Source organism: Lepidochelys kempii, unplaced genomic scaffold (genome assembly GCF_965140285.1).
Source record: "Lepidochelys kempii isolate rLepKem1 unplaced genomic scaffold, rLepKem1.hap1 scaffold_32, whole genome shotgun sequence".
NCBI classification, from domain to species: domain Eukaryota; kingdom Metazoa; phylum Chordata; order Testudines; family Cheloniidae; genus Lepidochelys; species Lepidochelys kempii.
The window spans coordinates 1,179,443-1,201,856 of NW_027621934.1; the positions used below are offsets into that span (position 1 = coordinate 1,179,443).

Sequence of the window (22,414 nt, forward strand, 5' to 3'; positions counted from 1 at the left end):
ATATCCAGCTTCTCGTCCACTGTCACCCCTAGGTCCTTTTCTGCAGAACTGCTGCCTAGCCATTCGGTCCCTAGTCTGTAGCTGTGCATTGGGTTCTTCCGTCCTAAGTGCAGGACCCTGCACTTATCCTTATTGAACCTCATCAGATTTCTTTTGGCCCAATCCTCCAATTTCTCTAGGTCCTTCTGTATCCTATCCCTCCCCTCCAGCGTATCTACCACTCCTCCCAGTTTAGCATCATCCGCAAATTTGCTGAGAGTGCAATCCACACCATCCTCCAGATCATTTATGAAGATATTGAACAAAACCGGCCCCAGGACCGACCCTTGGGGCACTCCACTTGATACAGGCTGCCAACTAGACATGGAGCCATTGATCACTACCCGTTGAGCCTGACAATCTAGCCAGCTTTCTACCCACCTTATAGTGCATTCATCCAGCCCATACTTCCTTAACTTGCTGACAAGAATACTGTGGGAGACTGTGTCAAAAGCTTTGCTAAAGTCAAGAAACAATACATCCACTGCTTTCCCTTCATCCACAGAACCAGTAATCTCATCATAAAAGGCGATTAGATTAGTCAGGCATGACCTTCCCTTGGTGAATCCATGCTGGCTGTTCCTGATCACTTTCCTCTCATGCAAGTGCTTCAGGATTGATTCTTTGAGGACCTGCTCCATGATTTTTCCAGGGACTGAGGTGAGGCTGACTGGCCTGTAGTTCCCAGGATCCTCCTTCTTCCCTTTTTTAAAGATTGGCACTACATTGGCCTTTTTCCAGTCATCCGGGACTTCCCCGGTTCGCCACGAGTTTTCAAAGATAATGGCCAATGGCTCTGCAATCACAGCCGCCAATTCCTTCAGCACTCTTGGATGCAACTCGTCCGGCCCCATGGACTTGTGCACGTCCAGCTTTTCTAAATAGTCCCTAACCACCTCTATCTCCACAGAGGGCTGGCCATCTCTTCCGCATTTTGTGATGCCCTTCTCCACAGAGACGTCTGTCTTCTCACTCAATGAGCAGTGGGAAAGGAGAAAACTCCAGAGAGGCTCCACCTCGCGCTCACATACGGGACCCTGAATTCTCTCTCAGTCCTCAAGGAGACACCTCCAGAAGGAGACTCCCTGCAGCAAAGCCCCGGGGGTCTCTGAGAACCCCCTGCCCTGCAGCCTGTCCTCCCTGGCCGTTGTCGTGGACTCTCTGTGAGGTCACCGCCTCCCAACCTCCTTTCACCAATCAGCTGAGTGCTGTAAAAGGCCCTTGTGATGTCACTGCCACCCCCACCCCTGCCCTGCAGGGCTCATGTCCTGCCCCGAGCCGGCTCCTCTGCGTGTTTGAGCTGCTCCCCCTGGGTCACCCCCACACACTCAGTGGTCGTGCAAGGGTTCACGCAGGCCACACGTGGAACCATCAGAGGATGCTCAATGTGCCGCACTCGGTTTTGCAGAGCTTTGGAGACTTGAAGGCCAGAAGAGACTCTTAGATCATCTCATCTGGCCCCCTACACATCACAGGCCTCCTGTATGGTGCAGTAGCGAGTTTTGGACCAAAGCAGACTCGAGAGAGGCATCTCATCAAGGGATGGAGGAAGCACCACTTCCCTTGGGAGTCTGGAGGAAATTGATGCTGTGGGGGGCAGGGAATTGACCCCTAGGCCACACTTGTGAGTCTGTATTATAACACACACGCACAACAGCACTGCGCGAAGTATGTACACGTCACCTTAACTCTGATGTTTTCTAATGTTTAAAGGCCTGGTTTCCAGGGTGTTCTTTGTGCTTCTTGATCTATAGTGGGGAGAGATGCAATCATTTAGTTCGGAGTGGGAGCCGTGTTAGTCTGTATCAGCAAAAACAAAACAAAACGAGGAGTACTTGTGGCACCTTAGAGACTAACAAATGTGTTTGGGCATAAGCTTTCGTGGGCTAAAACCCACTTCATTGGATGCATCCACTGGAAAATACAGTCGGAAGATATATATACACAGAGAACATGAAAAAATGGGGGTTGCCATACCAACTCTAACAGACAAATCAATTAAGGTGGGCTATTCTCAGCAGGAGGAAAAAAACCTTTTGTAGTGAAAATCAGGATGGCACATTTCAAAGAGTTGACAGGAAGGTGTGAGTAACAGCAGTGGGGAAACTTAGCATGGGGAAATAGTGTTTACTTTGTGTAATAACCCACCCACTCCCAGTCTTTATTCAAGCCTAATTTAACAGTGTCCAGTTTGCAAATTAATTCCAATTCTGCAGTTTCTGGTTTGAGTCTGTTTTTTTAAGTATTTTTATTGGAGAATTGCGACTTTTAGATCTGAAATTGAGTGACCAGGGAAGTTGAAGTGTTCTCTGACTGGTTTTTGAATGTTATAATTCTTGACGTCTGATTTGTGTCCATTTATTCTTTTGCATAGAGATTGTCTGGTTTGGCCAATGTAGATGGCAGAGGGGCATTGCTGGCACATGATGGCAAACATCACATTGGTAGATGTGCAGGAGAACGAGCCCATGATGGTGTGGCTGATGTGATTAGGTCCTATGATGGTGTCCCTAGAATCATAAAATCAAAGATCCATAGAATATCAGGGTTGGAAGGGACCTCAGGAGGTCATCTAGTCCAACCCCCTGCTCAAAGCAGGACTGATCCCCAAATAAATCATCCCAGCCAGGGCTTTGTCAAGCCTGACCTTAAAAACTTCTAAGGAAGGAGATTCCACCACCTCCCTAGGGAACGCATTCCAGTGTTTCACCACCCTCCTAGTGAAAAAAGATTTTCCTAATATCCAACCTAAACCTCCCCCACTGCAATTTGAGACCATTACTCCTTGTTCTGTCATCCGCTACCACTGAGAACAGTCTAGATTCATCGTCTTTGGAACCCTCTTTCAGGTAGTTGAAAGCAGCTATCAAATCCCCCCTCAGTCTTCTCTTCCGCAGACTAGACAATCACAGTTCCCTCAGCCTTTCTTCAAAAGTCATATGTTCCAGTCCCCTAATCATTTTTGTTGCCCTCCACTGGACTCTTTCCAATTTTTCCACATCCTTCTTGTAGTGTGGGGCCCAAAACTGGACACAGTACTCCAGATGAGGCCTCACCAACGTCGAATAGAGGGGAACGATCACGTCCCTCGATCTGCTCGCTATGCCCCTACTTATACACCCCAAAATGCCATTGGCCTTCTTGGCAACAAGGGCACACTGCTGACTCATATCCAGCTTCTCGTCCACTGTAACCCCTAGGTCCTTTTCCGCAGAACTGCTGCCTAGCCATTCGGTCCCTAGTCTGTAGCGGTGCATGGGATTCTTCTGTCCTAAGTGCAGGACTCTGCACTTGTCCTTGTTGAACCTCATCAGATTTCTTTTGGCCCAAACCTCTAATTTGTCTAGGGACCTCTGTATCCTATCCCTACCCTCCAGGGTATCTACCTCTCCTCCCAGTATAGTGTCATCTTCAAATTTGCTGAGGGTACAATCCACGCCATCCTCCAGATCATTAATGAAGATATTGAACAAAACCGGCCCCAGGACCGACCCTTGGGGCACTCTGCTAGATACCAGCTGCCAACTAGCCATGGAGCCATAATCGAAAGTATGGAATAATGATGGAATAGAAATAACATCAAATACTCTCTTAGGAATATATTAAACTGTAAATCATCATTCACAATAAAGAAGTATTTCGACAATATGCTGTGTGACCCTGGGAGGGAGTCAGTTCCTCCTCTCCCTGGCTGCAGAGTCAAGAGTCACCCCAGCTGTCCCACCTTTGCCTCTCTCCAGCCTATGATGCTCCTTTCCTTTGATGCCGGCACCTCTTTCAAACAGCGAGAAAGAAGAGTAGCAAAGAGAGAAAATGCAGCTTCTGTTCTGGTGCTGCCTCTCGCTGGCAGCCTCACTGCGGAGAAACGCAAGCCAGCCCATATTCTGATCAGCCACTCTGGAAAAATCACACCAGCACTGGGCTGTTTGGGGCATAGCTTTTAGCTGCCACTTTGGTCGCAGGATCACAGCAGTGCTGCAAAATAAGCATTCTTGGCCAGCTAAGCCAGATTCTTATTAGACAGAAAGAAAAAGGAGAGAGACTGGAAGGAGAAGAACTAATAAAGAGCAGAAAAAGGACGCATTGGTGGGGGCAGACATCACATTTCAGGTGGCGTTCAGGAGTCAGCCAGAGCTGGTGGACGTGGCATTGCCTTCTGGATCCCTCTCTCTGGCCTGGTCTGGTCAGGACATCTCTCAGGATTAGGATGAAGAAGGCCTGGGGATCCAGGGGAGGGAGGAGTGGCAGCCATGATGGTGAAGCTCACTCTTTCCCCTTCTTTCAGCCAGAATAGCAGTACCCTGCATCTCTTCAAATATATTCCTGCCAAAATTTTTTTTAAGAACCCCAAAATGGAGTGAGGGGTGGACTAGCCCATCCGCTCATTATTTTGTCCACCATTTAGGCCTAATTTCTGACAAATTTTGTTTCACTGATTTCTGATCCCACACTTCTCTTGTTTACCAGGCATGATCTTAACACAGTCTTTGAGTTCTATCAGGAGGCATTTTTGTTTGGACTAATTCAGTCTGTCTCCCTCCCCTTTTCACCCTTTCCCCTCCAGATTCATTGTTATAGCTTATTGTGACATTTTATGAGCTTTCACTCCTGTCTCACAGTTGAGCTCATAATTAGGGTAAATTTGCAGGACCAATTACTACAACAACACCCAAAAACAGAGAGACACAAAGCTGGCTCAGGGTCTAACTGATCACCATATTTGGGTTCAGGAAGGACTTTCCCCCTTGGTCAGATTGACAGAGACCCAAGGATTTTTTTGTTTTTTGGTGGGTTTTTTCCCTTTCTTCTGCAGCATGGGGCATGGGTCACTTGCAGGTTTAAACTAGTGTAAATGGCGGAGTCTTTGTGACCTGAACTCTTTAAAATCATGATCTGAGGACTTCAGTAACTCAGCCAGAGGTTCTGGGTCTATTACAGGGGTGGGTGGGCGAGGTTCTGTGGCCTGCGATGTGCAGGAGGTCAGACTAGGTGATCATGATGGTCCCTTCTGGCCATAAAGTCTGTGAGTTTAAGGCAGAACAGCACAACTCTTCCCCTCCTTGTCTCGGCTGGCTCTTTGCACACTGGCTGCTGGAGATGTAAACAGTGAAGGGACAAAATTTTCAGATGCTACAAAATTACTCAAGAGAGTTAAGTCCAAAGCTCCCTGCAAAGAATTACAAAGAGATCTCACAAATGACTGGGCAACAAAATGTCAGATGAAATTCAGTGTTGATAAATGCAAAGTAATGCACATTGGAAAGCATAATCCTAACTACACATACAAAATGATGGAATTTGTATTCACTGTTACACCTCAGGAAAGAGATCGTGGAGTCACTGGGGATCGTTCTCTGAAAACATCCACTCAATGTGCAGCGGCAGCCAAACAAGAGAACAGAATCATTGGGAAAGGGATCAGTAATAAGACAGAAAATATTATACTGCCACTATATAAATCTCTGGTATGCCCGCACGTTGAATACTGTGTGCAGATCTGGTCAGCCCATCTCAAAAAATATATTAGACTGGGAAAAGGACAACAAAAAATGACTAGGGATGCGGCACAGCTTTCCTAGGAGGAGAGATGAATGAGGCTGGGATTGTTCAGTTTAGAGAGGAGATGAGGACGCAGGGAGGGGATAGAATTCTATAAAATCATCAGTGGTTTAGAGACAGCGATTCAGAAAGGCTTATTTACCCTTTCACACACCACAAGAACCAGGGGTTACCGGGTAAAATTATTAGGCAGTAGGTTTAACCCAAACAAAAGGAAGCACTTCTATGAACAATACAGAGTCAACCTGTGAAACTTGTTGCCAGGGGATGTTGTGAAGGCCAAAAATAGACCTGGGTTCAAAAAAGAACTAGATAAGTTCCTGGAGGACAGGTCCATCAATGGCCAGGATGGTCAGGGATTCAACCCCATGCTCTGGGTGTCCCTAAACCTCTGACTGCCAGAAGCTGGGACTTGACAGGGGATGGATCACTTGATAATTGGCCTGTTCCATTCATTCCCTCTAAAGCCTCTGGCGCTGACCACTGTTGGAAGACAGGACAATGGACTAGCTGGACCACTGATCTGGCCATTCCTGTGTTCTCAGGCCCCAGATCACACACTGACACTTCCCTACAGGGTCCCCAGAGCCTTCAAGCAGGACCAGGAGCCCCCTCACACTTAAGACAATAGCTTGTCCTCTGAACACAGTCTCCGGCACCCCACAGTCAGCGCTGCGTGACATGAGCCTCTGCGTGACAACAACGGGTTCCAACTGGCTCAGGCCAGATCCTCTGAAAGGTGCAGTTCACCGCTGCTAGGGGCTGTAACATCTTGTATTCTCTGTGGATGGACTCACAGGGGGACTTTTAACTCACCCCGCCAGTGGGTTACACATCTAATTGCAAAGAATCAAATCTAGTTCAACATGTTCTTGACTCTGGTTCACTGTCAGCAGGAAGGAAGGTCTCTGCACCGCTCCGTATTTTCTAATCTCTGCGGTTTGCCCTTTTGTGAGTTGAGCAGAGTTACATTATTATGGGTGATGTTACAAGAGAACTGGAGGCCCCGCTGTGCTGGACCATGCAGAGACACATGACAGAAGACCTGAAGGGCTAAATAGATAAGACAAAGGGTGGGAGGAAGGAAGTATCATTCTTCTTCGAGTAGTGTCCTGTGGGTACTTCACTGAACGTCTATTTGTGCCCCCTATGCCTCAGATCGGAGATTTTAGGTAGCAGCGTCTATTCAGCCCCCACAGATGCTGTCCCTGTCTCGGGCCCTGCATTAGGGCTATAGAGCGTTGCACGGGCAAACTGCCCTCAGCTCCTTCTCAACCACCTTGACCTGAGATAGGGCCTCAGCAGCCCCCGAGTTGAGAATACCTCATCTATATTTTACTTTCTGTTTTGAGTGATTAGTGTTCGTTCATTGCATTTCAGTCAGTTAGTGTTCATACTCCCCTTCTGTTTCCTTTTTTCAAAAAAAAAAAAAAAAGGAACAATAAAATAATCCCCCCTCTTTATTTTGTTATAGACTAGCGAACTCCCTGTCCTTAGTTCTTTCTTGCCTCCTCCCTCTGGGGAAGTGAAACCTGGACAGGGTATGCCTGGCTCTTCCAGGTTTAAGTGTTGTTTCTCCTCCCGAGAACCAATTCCAGTCAGTGATGTACATTCCTACTGCATTTGCTGTCTTGGAGAGTCACACATGCCTTAAGAGTGTACTTTCTGCATTAAATTAAAAGCTAGGAATAACCTTTAACTAAAACTATGACTACTAATGATGGAAAGTTCACTCGGATCAGCCTCTGACCCTGGCCCTGGGACACCCCCCCCCCGTACAAGAGTCCCCAAAGTGGCCGATTCCATCTACTTCCTCGGCTCAAAGCACTATGGCAGCTTGGAAGAGGAAATTTTTGGATTCCTCTCAAAAAGCCACAAAAAAGCAGGCTACAAGTCATTGGGTAGAGAATCTACCGCAAAGAAGTGATCCCTAACAAGATCAACCACTCTGCTACTGACTGATCTACAACGGGGTACCCACGAGACGACTGGCTCCTCAGCTACTGGTACCACCAGTAAGCCTAAAAACCCAAGGGGCACAGGCTATGGGAGTTTGGTACCATTGGGGGGAAAGGGGTGGTAGAGAGAGAACCAGCTCCTCTAGCTCATCTCCGATAGAGTGCTCTAGGGCCTCGATACCAAGTGCTTCGGCTCTTCAGAAGACCAGAACAACACTACCGGCCATTTATCAGAGTGCAGAAGACTCCCACTCCTGTCAGCTCCTTCTACATGAGCCACGTCTGCTCAGCTTACCTCAGCGGCGTCACCTGCTATTCTGGTATCACAGGAATTTCATTTGCCTAAAGACTTGCTGGTTTCAGAGAGGCCTGAGTCGCCCCGGTTCAGCACCGACACATTCTTGGTGCTGACCACATCTCAGTGCCCAGACACACATGCAGTACCAGTGGAGTCTCCCACAGCATCCATGACAGCTCCACCTCTTCCCAGTGACGACGAGGAGGAGGAGGATGACAGAGTCTCCTCAGTCTCCTTGGAAGGCTCTCTGTCCCACTACCAGGGAGCGAATCACCCAGAAACCTCTGCAGAGCCAGCTTACCACCATGAGAGACATGACCCACACAGTTGGTATGGACACGCTTGCATGCACCTCTCAATGCCCTTTGCACCACCCCAGTGGCCATACTGGCCTATAGACCCCAATTCTTGAGGGCCCCTAGTGTTGCTCATCAGGATAGGAGAAGGCAATCTCCTACTGCTTCTCTGTCTAGGTCTCCTGATCCACAGGAGGAGAACAAACAGTGAGATGAGACAAAGCGATTACTCCAGTGACTAACATCTCTTCATCCTCTTCTGATGAAGCTGTTATGCCTCCCCCACCAACTTTGGCAAATGACTTCAAACCATTTCAAGACTTCATCAAGAGAGAAGTGGATTCTCTACAAATTCCACTGGAAGAAGTCAAGGTGTTGCAACTCAAGCTGTTCGACATCCTACACCCTTCATCATCAGCCTGTATTGCACTCACTATTAACGAGGTATCGCTGGACCCAGCAAAGACTATGTGGCACAGTACATCCCACATGCAAGAGAGCAGATAAAAATATTATGTTCCCTCTAAAGACTTGGATTTTTTATTTTCCCACCCATTCCTAAAATCCCTTGTAATCGATGCTGTAAATGAACATGGCAGAAAGCACCATGCTAAATCAACACCGTATGACAGAACTTAAAACAGCTTGAAAATCATATTCTTAGGTGACCCTGCAATTTAAGATTGCTAATTACCAAGCTCTTATGGCAAAATACAACCATATCAATTATTCTACTTTAAACACCTTCATTGACCATCTCCCATTAGTTTCAGGTGATCACAACTGAGGGTCAGTTTCTTGCCAGGACATTGTTGCAGACCCCTCTCTAAACACCGCTGACACAGCTGCCTGCTTCATCTCAACAGCAGTGGGCATGCGGAGCTTCCTGGCTTCACCTTTCTGGCTTTCCAAGGAAAGTCCAGTCTACTGTGGAGGACCTTCCATTTGAAGGATCCAAATCATTTGCAGAGAAAATGGATGAATCCCTCCACATACTAAAAGACTCTAGAGCCACTTTGCATTCACTGAAAATTTATGCACCTGCACAAAAAAGAAGATATAATAAATCACAGATGACACAGAGATCCCGGCCTGATCAATTTTCTCCTCCTCAGAGGCATTATGAACCCCAACAGAAAACACAATGAATACAAAAGCGAAGATCAACTCCCCCACAGTCATCAACATCACAGCCATCTACATCTATGCACAATTTTTGATGTGTTGTTTAAGGACCCAAGTTACCACCCCCATTTTAATTTGCTGCAAAAACACAAACATCACCACTGCTTTGGCAACTGCCTTACTCTTTTTCATCAAAACTGGGACCAAGTGGGTTTTGCAGATCATCTCCACAGGATATTTGATCCATTTTACCTCCCTCACTCCTGCCTACCGCTCTCCCCTGACCCTCCTCAGGAACCCTTCTCATGAGCAGCTTTTACATCAGGAAACAAGCTATCTTCTGAACCTAGGTTCTGTAGAACCAGTTCCTACTCAACACAGCGGGAAGGGCTTCAACTCCAAGTACTTCCAGATTCTGAAAAAGAATGGTGATTGGAGACACATTCTGGATCTAAGATCACTCCACAGATTTGTAAAGATACAACGCTTCAAGAAGGTGACTTTGGCAGCAATAATCCCATCTCTGGACCATGGGGACTGGTTCTCGACCCTTGACCTACAAGATGCTTACTTCCATATCGCGATCCACAGAAGTATTCACTCTGGCACAAGACCATTTTCATTGTCTGCACCCAGAGTGTTCTCAAAGGTCCTTTCTATGGTTGTGGTGCTCCTTCGCAAACAAAGAGTGATAATATCCCTGTATCTGGATGATTGCCTGCTCAAGGCATGCTCCTTTGATGATTCCTTGACGCCCCCACAAAAGACTATGGACCTATTCCTCCAACTGGCTCTAAAAGTAGACATCCAAAAGACCGTATTAACTCCAGTATAACATCTGGAATTTATAGGGGCCTTCCAAGATGGAGCAGAGGCCAAAGCCTTCCTCCCCTTATGCAGGTTCAACACCTGAGACAACTTAATCTCAACAAGACAGGCCAACCCTCAAACCTTGGTCAGAAATAGTCTTCAACTACTGGGACACATGGTGGCAGGCACCTTTGTAATAAATCACGTGAGACTCCACATGTACGGGCTTCAGTGGTGGTTCAGCACATACCAAGCACACACAGTATAAACAAACTTCTATTGATGCCCTCAACAGTCAAAAACTCCCTCAACTGGTGGAAAGACACTCACAATGCCTGCTCAGGAGTTCCCTTCACTCAACCACCCCCAACGTTAATAATAACAACAGATGCATACCTATTGGGATGGGGAGCCCTCCTGGACACGAACATTAGTCAAGGCAAATGGTTCCCCTTTTAATCCACATTGCATATCTACTTACCGGAACTCAGAGCAGTCAGGAAACTTGTTCACATTTCCTCCCACTGACTGGGGCAAGCATATTAAGAATTGATAGAGAACACTGCATGTATGTTTTCCATAAATCGCTAGGGAAGAGCACGCTCACCTTCCCTTTGTACCAAGGCAGTGAAACTCTGGACCTGGTGCATTCACCACCCGATAGAACGGCTTCCATATGAGGAGAGATTAATCAGGCTGGGACTTTGCAGCTTGGAAAAGAGGTGACTAAGGGGGGATATGATAGAGGTCTTTGGGGCACCTGCCATTGGCCACTGTCGGAGGCCACTGGGCTTGATGGAACTTTGGTCTGACCCAGTCTGGCCGTTCTTATGTTCTTATTTGTGGCAAGGTTTACTCATACCCTGAGACATCATCTTGTTGTCGTCTTACGATGGAAGGGGGTGATGGCAGCGAGATGCACTTCCAGGGAGCATAGCGATAACCCTGACATTTTCAGTTCTAGGATGCAATCTACCACAAGTGGTAGTGGAGAGGATGTAGGGGTAACATGTTTCCAGTCACACCAGAGCTGGAATCTCTCCCACTATTGAGTAGACATGGTCTTTATATACTCAGAGCAGGTAATTTCTAAGTGTTGGAAGCATTGAGTTGGAGAACCTGTCGATTGGGGTGATGGACCTTGCCAGTATCCTGAGAGGGGAGATGAGGAACAGCTGGTGAGTGATTGGCATGCAAATCGCCAGTTGAGTACGGCATGGGAATCACATTGGTCATGGCCACAAGGGGTCTACAAGTATAACCCTGGCCCTTTCTTTTCTTTCCTCAAGCAAGACCTTTGACATTACAGGAATTGGAGGAAAGGCATAGAGGAGACCTGTGTTCCAATGTAGGAGAAAGGCATCTCCGAGAGAGTGATGACCCAGGACAGCTCCGGAGCAGAACTGGGAGCACTTCTTGTTTCTGGCTGTGGGGAATAAGTCTATCTCTGGGACTCCCCAACGTAGAAATATGCTGTGGAGAATGGAAAGGTCTATTTCTCATTTGTGATCCTGGGAAAAGTTCCTGCTGAGAGTGTCCGCAGGAGTGTTCTGTGTGCCCAAGAGGTGAGCTGCTGAGATGGTGGTGTGAACATAAGAGCATAAGAACAGCCATACTGGGTTAGACCAAAGGTCCATCTAGCCCAGTATCCTGCCTTCTGACAGTGGCCAATGGCAGGTGCCCCAAAGGGAATGAACAGACAGGTTATCCTCAAGTGATCCATGCCCTGTCACCCAATCCCAGCTTCTGGCAAACAGAGGCTTGGGACACCATTTCTGCCCATCCTGGCTAACAGCTATTGATGGACCTAGCCACCATGAATCTATCTAGCTCCCTTTTGCACCCCGTTATAGTCTTGGCCTTCACAACACCCTCTGGTAAGGAGTGCCGGAGGTTGACAGTGCTTTGCATGAAAAAATACTTTCTTGTGTTTGTCTTAAATCCGCTACCTATTAATTTCATTTGGTGGCCCCTTGTTCTTGTATTATGAGAAGGAGTAAATAACACTTCCTTATTTACTTTCTCTATACCACTCATGATTTCATAGCCCTCTATCATATCCTCCCTTAGTTGCCTCTTTTCCAAGCTGAAAAGTCCCAGTCTTATTAATCTCTCCTCATATGGAAGCCGTTCTATACGCCTAATCATTTTTGTTGCCCTTTTCTGAACCTTTTCCAATTCCAATGTGTCTTTTTTGAGGTGGGGCGACCACATCTGCACACAGTATTCAAGGTGTGGCTGAACCATGGATTTATATAGAGGCAATATGATATTTTCTGTCATATTATCGATCCCTTTCTTGATGATTCCCAACATTCTGTTTGCTTTTTTGACGGCCACTGCACACTGAGTGGATGATTTCAGAAAACTCCACAATGACTCCAAGATCTCTTTCTTGAGTGGCAACAGCTAATTTAGACCCCATCATTGTACATGTATAGTTAGGATTATGTTTTCCAATGTGCATTACTTTTCATTTATCAACATTTATCAAAATTTAATCTGCCATTTTGTTGCCCAGTAATCCAGTTTTGTGAGATCCTTTTGTAGCTCTTTGCAGTCTTCACAATCAGATGTTCTACACTGGCATGAGACCTCAACCAAGTCCTTCGGTTTCTTACAAGACTTCCCTTCGAACCCATGGCCTCCTGCTCTCTTCTACACCTCTCTGTGAAAACTACAATCCTAGTGGCCATTATGTCTGCACGGAGAGTGGGAGAGATAGGGGCTCTATTGGTATACCCCGTTTACAGTTGTTTTCAAAGATAAGGTTACATTATGACTGTACCCCATGTTCCTACTGAAAATATCTTCACACTTCCACATAAACCGGTTTATCCATCTCCCCACTTTTTTCCAAAACCACACCAGGATAAAAGGGAGGTGACACTACACACTCTCAATGTCGGGAGAGTCCTTTTATTTGGTGAGGATTAAGCCCTTCAGAAAATCTCGCAGACTACTTCTCTCCATTGCAGACAGATCTAAGGGAGCCTCAATCGCTAAACAAAGACTCTCGAGATGGGTATCAGACTGCATTACCCATTGCTATCACACTTATGGCATTCCACCTTCCTGTACGGTTCAAACTCACCCCAGGAGATCTCTCTCCACTTGCACAGCCTTACTCAGGAATGTTCCGATCACAGACACGTGCAGAGCAGAAACGTGGACATCTGCTCACACATTTGCTGAACATCCTGCAGTCACCCACATCTCAGCAGAGGCCCCTTAGAAGTGTGTGGGGGGCCCACAGGCACCTGAACTGTGGCTGCACCCCACATGCCATGCCCCGCCTGAGGCCCTGCCCCTTTCTCCCTGTGCTCACGCCACCCATTGCCCCCAAGGCCCTGACCTCACACTACCTCTTCTCCCCAAGCCCCTAACCTTGCACCAACCCTTCCCCCAAAACCCAGCATCACTCCCTCTTCCCCCCAAGACCCCGCCTGCTGCTCACTCCTCTCCCCACCGTCACTTGCCTTTATAGCTGGCAAAATATGGGGGGAGGGCCTGGCCCCTTGATCCCCCCAGTTCCAGCACCCCTGCATCCTCTGCTATATTTTATTCCAGTGTCTGATGCTCAGGACTAGACTCGACTCTGAAACCCCACCCCTCCGTCACGGGTACGGCTGCCGTGTCGCCGAGACGCCCACAGAGACAGCGCTGCAAGAAGGAGAAAGGGTCCCTCACCTGGTGCCGTGACTGTCGCTCTCTGAGATGTGTCCCTGTGGGTGCTGCACTACTCGCCCCCCTTCCCCTCTGCTCTGCAGCTCTGACCTATGAGCTCTGTGGTGGAGAAGGGACCGGGGGCAGTTTGTCTGCACAGCGCTACATTGACCTAATGCGGAGCACGAGCTGGGGAGAGCGGATGTGGGGGCCGAACAGAAACGGCGACCTGAAATCTCCGATGTGAGGCGCCGGGCTGTGAATACACAGAGCATGGAGTAACACACACCTCGAAGAACTGCAGTTACCGCACAAGGCGAGGAACCCTTTCTTATCCCGCTTTACACTCAGGGAACTGAGGCCCACAGAGCTCAGGGCCACAGTTCAGCTAGCTACAGGCTTAACTTTACGTGTGTGAATAATCCCATTATTATAAGTCAGTCTCTCGCTATCAGGCATTTTGTCCAGCCCTCAAATAATTTTTGTGGCTCTTTTCTGCATCCTTTCCAGTTTTTCAACGTCTTTTTCCAAATGAGGTCAGCCAGTTGTCCCGACAGCCCCACGGCCAGCTGCACTGACTGCCAGCCACTGCTGGAGTGGCCCAGGGCAGCTGGCCCCGGGGACCACCTGACCAGCAGCCGGTGGGGCTGGCCCCAGAGAGCGCCTGAGCAGTGGTCCCTCGGGCGGCTGAAGCAGCTGCTGCTCAGTGGCCCCTGGCAGCTGGTGCCAATGGCCCTGCTCCCCCTCCAGCAGCAGCCCCGCTGAGATTTACTTAGGGGGACTTATGGTATAAATCATGAACTGGTCACAGGTGGGGAATTTTTTGGTTTATTGCCCATGACCTGTCCACAACTTTCTCTAAAAATACCCGTGACTGAACTGTAACCTTAGGCCTGGTACAGCAGTGACTGAGTGAGGGTCTAAGGTCTGTGATGTACAGGAGGTCAGACTACAATCCTTCTGGCCCTGAACTCTGTGAATCTATGATGTTCTATACAATGGCAGCTCTTTGCTAGTATGAGAGGGGACCATTGCCCCCCGGAATCTCACCTCTTTCACTCTTCTTTCTTTAGAAAACCTGCGATCTGAACTGGAGGAAGAGAGAGGTAAGTTCCTGGGACAAGTTCCCTGAAATAACAGAAGGAATAACCCAGTTAATGCAACAAGATGAAACCTTGCCTCTTTCTTCCTTTTCTCTTCCAGAGATTCTGCGCGCTGAGCTGGAGAACGAGAGAAGTGAATGTCTGGGCTCTCCGGAGGCTTGAACAAGTTTCTCTCACTGTACATAGTCAGACAGACTTTGGCTTTTGTCTCTGCACTTATCTGTTAGGAGAGGCTCTGGGAATCAAACGGACGGGGAGCTCTGACTAATCATCGAGTGGGGTAACTGCTCCATAGATAAGGTTGCTGATCAGTTTCCATCATAAGCCTCATTTCAGCCCCTTCCTTTAAAATCTGCACACAGGGGAATGTCCATATCCAAAACTGGTGGGTCTGCCTGGGCCCACGTACCTTTTTGCTACTGAATTTAAAGGAATGGAGGGGTGGGGGGATTCTGATGCCCTGGAAACAGGGGCTCAGCGCAGTCCCAAAGTCTCCTAGCACTCTCTGACACTTTGAGGCACAAACTCAGTGAGAAGGAGCCAGCTAATGTTGCTGGGCCCATGAGCTGAGATCCAGTGTCCAGGGCCAAGGGTTAGCTCATTAAACCCTCACTGCCATGTTATCAGGGCCTAGCCCCTCACCAAGCTGCCTGGCACATGGGGAGTGTGGACACTACACCACAGGTGAGCCCAGCTAGGGCAGGGCCATAGGAGCCCAGCGAGGGTCAGATGCAAAGAAGGGGGGTGTAATTGACAGAGCCCAAAGCCACTAAGAGCTCTATGAGGATGGAGCTCAGGCCAGGAAACCTGGGCGGAAAGAGGGCAGCGGAGAGCACAGTGGAAAGGGCAAAGTGGTCCTTTAAAGGCACATTCCCTAACCCAGGAGCTGTTGTAGAATTGACTGCATACCTATGTCTCTCTGTTTGCAGAGAAATCCCTGGCCGAACTTGGTAAGTGCCATGTGTCCCCTTTCCCCCACCCCAGATGACATTGTGTCCTATGTCGGCAGTCCGTGCTCCGGGGAGTGCTCACCTCTTGGTGTGTTTGATTTCAGGCTGGAGTAAAGTCAGCAAAAATGCAGGTAAGTGAAGCTGGTATTTTAATGTCAGACCCCCCTGCACCACTCTGCTGCCCAGCTAACGCACACATGCCAGAAGTCACAGGGAAAGAGCAGTATGGTCAATGAAAATGCCAGATTTGTCCCCAGTTTACTTGCATAAAACAAATGCTCACACTTAAGGATGGAGTCCTGAGCTCTCCAGTATAACTGCAATAACTCAGAGTGCTCCTAAGGCCGGGAACTTACCTGCTGTCAATTCCGGGGGGTAGGTGCTCGCAGCCGTTGGTAATTATGGTTCAGAGTTGGGGTTTTACTGGACACATATGGTGAATTCTCATGTGTTGTGTTGTTATTAATTAACTTCATGAACTCGAAGGGTTCTAGGAAACTGTGTAAATTACCTTAACTGGCTGCGGGTAATTGTCTTAATGCTTTTTGGACTCTGGTGAAATCTCTGTTTTTACGGAGTTGTCAATCAGTAGCCCTTTGGCCAATTCAGTTCAAATATGGTAGAAAAATTCTACCTCAGACCTGGACCAAATCTACCAAATTTGAGTCTGATACGACTTTGTGGGTATTAGAATAGAGGGCTCCCACTCAGATGTAGATTGGAAACTCAGGTGCTGTCTTAGCTGTGGAGACATGGTAGCAGCCTCAGAGCACAGATTTTGTGGTGGGTGACTACTGAGTTCTTTTAATGGTTGAAATGATGTCCGTGTGTGTAACACCTCAGCTCGTTCCTTATTGGGGCCTCTGTAGAGGTTACAGACAGGCCCAATGGGAGCTAGAGGCATCCCCAGCTCTTCCAGGGGAACTATTTGCCCCTATTGCCTGGGAGGAGAGCTGCAGTGAAATGCAGAGAAGCAGGTCCCCGAGAGGTAGAGGCTGGAAATCAGACAGTGTCCTAGAAAAGACAGAGCTGGGCTCTGCCCCTGATGCTCCGTTTCTCTCTGCAGCTATGGTGATTCTGGATCCAGACACGGCTCATCCCAGCCTCGTGGTCTCTGAGAATCGGCGATCTGTGAAATGGAGGGGCCTGCAGCAGGACATTCCTGACAACCGCGAGAGATTTGACTGTGAAACCTGCGTGCTGGGCTCGGAAGGGTTTGCCTCGGGGAAACGCTACTGGGAGGTAGACGTTGGGGGTGGGAGGACCTGGGCTGTGGGCGTGGCCAAAGAATCTGTCAGGAGGAAGGGCTGGATCAAGTTTTCTCCTGAGGAGAGGATCTGGGCCGTGGATCAGTGTGGGAGCCATTACCGGGCTTGCACTCGCCCAGATATGCTCCTGCCCCTGACTGGGAGCCCTGGGAAAATCGGAGTGTATCTGGACGATGAGCGGGGCCTGGTGTCATTTTATCAGCTTGGTATAGAGGCCCCAATCTACATTTTCACCTCCTCTTTCACTGGGCAGCTCCACCCTTTCTTCTGGGTCTACTCCCCAATCACGCTGTGTCCCTGAGATATGGTATGGGGGGAGATAGCACCTCTCACTGGGGCCCAGCCCCGCCCATGTGAGTCTGGCTGTTCATTGCACTGAGCTCACACGGGGGTGGCTCCAAGACCCACTTTGCTTTTCAGTGTTAACGGGGCTAGTAACTCCTGAGGATGAGGCAGCTTCTGGCTGAAGGCGTGTGCAACATTCCAGCAGCACACTAAAGATGTGCAGTGTATTGATAGCAAATGCATCATTACTTCTTTTCTTGGTCTATGCATAGCTCTAATGCAACTGGTCTGACAGTAAGGATTGCTCATTGGATGAGTAGTTCCGCTAATCAGTACACGAACACTAGAACTGTCTGGAAAATACATTTGAACATTAAATCAAAATATCAAAGAGGTGTCTGTTTTGTTGATTTTTTCTGAAATGAACAATTTTTTCATTTTTCAAAATTTTGCATTACCTGTCTTTTAATTTTGAAAGTTGGGATTTTACAAAATGAATATTTTCACTTTTGAAAATGCTACCATGTGATTAAGCTGAGGGCTCAAAATTGGCAAAGCAGAAAGAATCGTGATATTATGGTGATGCGTAAGAAGCAACATAGAATAGAACCCAAAAAACAATACATAATAAGATTCCCTCCCTCCCCAAATAAAAGGCTAAGTTGCAAATTTTGTAATAATGCAAAAATCTCAAGAAAATCCAAACATTTTCACACAAAAAATCTGTTTTTCAAAACTGGCCAAATTTCCTCAAAATACTTTTCGAATTAAAACTTTTGTTCAGCTCTAATTAACACCTATAATTGCATATATCAATGAATGTTACCTGGTTCTTAGTACTGTAATTTCTGAACTGACCATCATAGATAAATGGAAGTCAAGTCACAAGGAGTAAGAACATGTGTCAAACCATGTCCTGAAATATCACATTGTCCACAATGGATAAAAGGCTCCAAGAAAGCTGATTCCTAACCAGTAACCGTGTTCTGTGACAATATTGGTGAAAGAAACAGCGTCAGAGGAATGGAGGGAGCTCCGGTTCTCTCAATGAGTGTTGATCATGGGGTTCACAGCATCCAGCAAGGCTTAACCTAAACCCAAAATGACAGGTATGTCCTACACCAGCTAAATTTAGAGTTTTAGGCCAGAAGGGACCAAGAGATCATCCAGTCAGACCTCCTCTATATCACAGGCTAGCAACTCACTCAGCACCTGCACACCAAGGCCAACACCTAAAATTAGACCAAACTATTGCAGCCCACAGGAGACTAGACTCTTACAGGCCACAGCCACGGACCCCACTCAGCCTGTGTGGGGGCAAAAACTAGATCAGACTCATCATACTTTCCCTGGGGGGGTGCTAGCCTCTGCCACCATGAAACACCTCTGTGGTCTGGGGTGTCTAAACAGGATCTCCTTAAATCACAACAGCCATGTTCTCCTATTTTCTGCTGCAGGCTTAATGGAAAGCAATTCTTTCCTGTGTTAGCCACAGGATCTGGAATGCATTAAAGACAATTTTTTATTTCAGAAGCTGGTGAAAGCTACTAGGGGAGAGGCTGTTCTAGATCTGATTTTGACAAATAGGGAGAACTGGTTGAGAATTTGAAAGTGGAAGGCAGCTTGGGGGAAAGTGATCATGAAATGAGAGAGTTCATGATTCTAAGGAATGGTAGGAGGGAGACCAGCAAAATAAAGACAGTGGGTTTCAAGAAGGCAGACTTTAGCAAACTCAGGGAGTTGGTAGGTAAGATCCCATGGGAAGCAAGTCTAAAAGGAAAAACAACTGAAGACAGTTGACAGTTTTTCAAAGAGACATTATTAAACGCACAAGAGCAAACTATTCCATTGCATAGGAAAGATGGGAAGAATAGCAAGAGACCACCCTGGCTTAACCAGGAGATCTTGAATGATCTAAAAATCAAGAAAAAGAGTCCTACAAAAAGTGGAAACTAGGTCAAATTACAAAGGATGAATATAAACAAATAACACAAGTATGTAGGGACAAAATTAGAAAGGCCAAGGCACAAAACGAGCTCAAACTAGGTAGAGACATAAAGGGTAACAAGAAAACATTCTACAAATACATTAGAAGTAAGAGGAAGACCAAGGACAGGGTAGATCTGTTACTCAATGGGGTGGGGTGGGGGGAATAATAATCAAAAGTGTTGAAATGGTAGAGGTGCTTAATGACTTCTTTCTTTATTTCAGTTTTCACCAAGAAGGTTGGTGGTCATTAGATGTTTAACATAGTAAATACCAGTGAAATTGAGGTAGGATCAAAAGAGGCTAAAATGGGAGGGGAGAGTTAAAAATTATTTAAACAAATTAGATGTCTTAAGTCACCAGGGCTTATGAAATACATCTTAGAATACTCAAGGAGCTGACTGAGGACATTTCTGAGCCATTAGCTATTATCTTTGAAAAGTCATGGAAGTCAGGACAGATTCCAGAAGACTGGAAAAAGGCAAATACAGTGCCAATCTATAAAAAGGGAAATAAGGGCAACCCAGGGAATTACAGACCAATCAGCTTAACTTTTGTACCCAGAAATATAATGGAGCAAATAATGAAACAATCCATTTGCAAACATCTAGAAGATAATAAGGTGATAAGTAACCGTCAGCATGGAATTGTCAAGAACAGATTGTGTCAAACCAACCTGATAGTTTGCTCTGACAGGGTAAGAAGCCCGGTGGACAGGAGCGAAGCAGTAGACGTGGTCTGTCTTGACTTTAATAAAGCTTTTGATACAGTCTCACATGACCTTCTCGTTAACAAACTAGGGAAATGCAACCTAGATGGAGCAACTATAAAGGATAAAGGAGGTGCAAAACTAGTTGGAAAACCGCTCCCAGAGAGTAATTATCAGTGGTTCACAGTCAGGCTGGAAGGACATAACAAGTGGGGTCCTGCAGGGATCAGTTCTGGGTCTGGTTCTGTTCAATATCTTCATCAATTATTTAGATAATGGCTTAGAGAGTACACATGAAGTTTGCAGATGATACTGGGAGGGGTTGCACATGCTTTGGAGGACAGGATTAAAATTTAAAATGATCTTGACTAACTGGAGAAATGTTCTGAAGTAAATAGGATGATATTCAATAAGAACAAATGCAAAGTACTCCTCTTAGGAAGAAACAATCAGTTGCATGCATACAAAATAAGAAATGACTTCCTAGGAAAGAGTACTGTGGAAAAGGATCTGGGGTCATAGTGGACCACAAGCTAAATATGAGTCAACAGTGTAATGCTGTTGCAAAAAAAAGCAACAATCATTCTGAGATATGTTAGCAGAAGTGTTGCAAACAAGACACAAGAAGTAATTCTTCCGCTCTACACTGCGCTGATTAGGCCTCAACTGGGGTATTGTGTCCAGTTCTGGGCACCACATTTCAGGAAGTATTTGGACAAATTGGACAGAATCCAGAGAAGAGCGACAAAAATGATTAAAGGTCTAGAAAACATGTCCTATGAGGGAAGATTAAAAGAACTGGGTTTGCTTAGTCTGGAAAAGAGAAGATTTGGGAGGGGGAGGGAACTTGATAACAGTTTTCAAGTGCATAAAAGGTTGTTACAAGGAGGAGGGAGAAAAATTGTTCTTAACCTCTGAAGCTAGCACAAGAAGCAATGGGCTTAAATTGCAGCAGGGGAGGTTTAGGTTGGACATTAGGAAAAACTTCCTAACTGTGAGGGTGGTTAAGCAGTGGAATAAATTGCCTAGGGAGGTTGTGGAAACTCCATCATTGGAGATTTTTAAGAGCAGGTTAGACAAACACCTGTCAGGGATGTTCTAGATGGTGTTTGGTCCTGCCATGAGTGCCCAGGACTGAACTAGATGACCTCTCGAGGTCCCTTACAGTCCTAGGATTCTATGATCTCCTGTTTTAATTTGATGATTTAATGAGTCGATGAACCAAACCAACATCATTATTTGTTAATCCACTGACCTACAGAATCAGTCTCAGTTGTGACTTGGATTTGATCATTGTTTTCACAGATTCCAAGGCCAGAAGGGATCATTGTGATCATCTAGTCTGACCTCCTGTGTAACACAGGCCAGAGACCTGCCCTACAATAATTCCTGTTTGAACTAGAGCAGTTTGTTTTTTTTAAATCATCCACTCTTGATTTAAAAATTGTCAGTGATGGAAAATCCACCATGACCCTGGGTAAATGGTTCCAATAGTTAATTACCTTCACTGTTAAGCATGTATGCCTTATTTGTATTGCTTTTGTCTTAATTAGTTTAATGAAGTTACAGTAATTTTAGCCTTCAAACTAAAAATTTAAGCCTAAGAACTGTTTGATAATTCTTTTTAATAAAACCCATAAAACTTGCACAGAACTGGTTTATTCTTTCAAATTGCAACATGGATCCAGAATCAGGAGGAATCCAGCAAATTAGTTGAGTTCCTGAGCGTAGCTTGGCCCTCTCCTTAAATTAGAGCCTTCTCCCTTCACGGTGTTTATATAAAACCCTGCCTCTCTTGTTCTTCTTTGTTCCTACTGTTGAACAATACCGGGACACTTGGAAGAGTCTGTCCAGGGGAGGTAACGGTAGGGTTACCATATGTCCAGGTAGGTATGCCTCTTTTTTGCTCCTCTGCCCTCTGTCCCAGACAGTGCAGCTCAGAAGGAGCCGCACCTGGTCCGCTTTCCATTTGGTTCCCCCCCTGCATCTGCAGCTGATTGGTTCCTCAGAGCTGCCGGATCCCCACCCCACCCAGGCTACGGCTCTCAGCCCTGGGGCGGGGGAGAGGCCCGCCGGGAGGCACTGACAGATGATGCTGTGTGCTGGGTCTGTGCCAGCCGCCATGCCACTGTGACGAGGAGCGACACTGCCCCCTCCTCAGGAATGAGGCCCTAGGTATCCCCTACAGCACCCCTACATTCCCCCTCCAGGACACACACAGGCACTCAGCACCTCCGAGTACCCACAAACCCCTTCTGCAACTCCAGACTGCATCTCCTCCTCCAGCAGGGTCTTCTTTTGGGGAGTCTGACACATGGACACACAGGTACAAGGCCTGTCGTGTACCCCTGGGAGATGGCAG

At 46.9% G+C, this 22,414-nt stretch overlaps 1 long non-coding RNA gene across 1 annotated transcript; it reads left to right on the forward strand.

The window, feature by feature from the left end:
* Positions 1-15,734: 15,734 nt before the first annotated feature.
* On the forward strand, positions 15,735-16,963 carry LOC144930050 (uncharacterized). The gene is made up of 3 exons (XR_013635136.1): positions 15,735-15,804; positions 15,909-15,935; positions 16,871-16,963. It is a non-coding gene; the product is annotated as an uncharacterized LOC144930050 (long non-coding RNA).
* Positions 16,964-22,414: the final 5,451 nt, after the last annotated feature.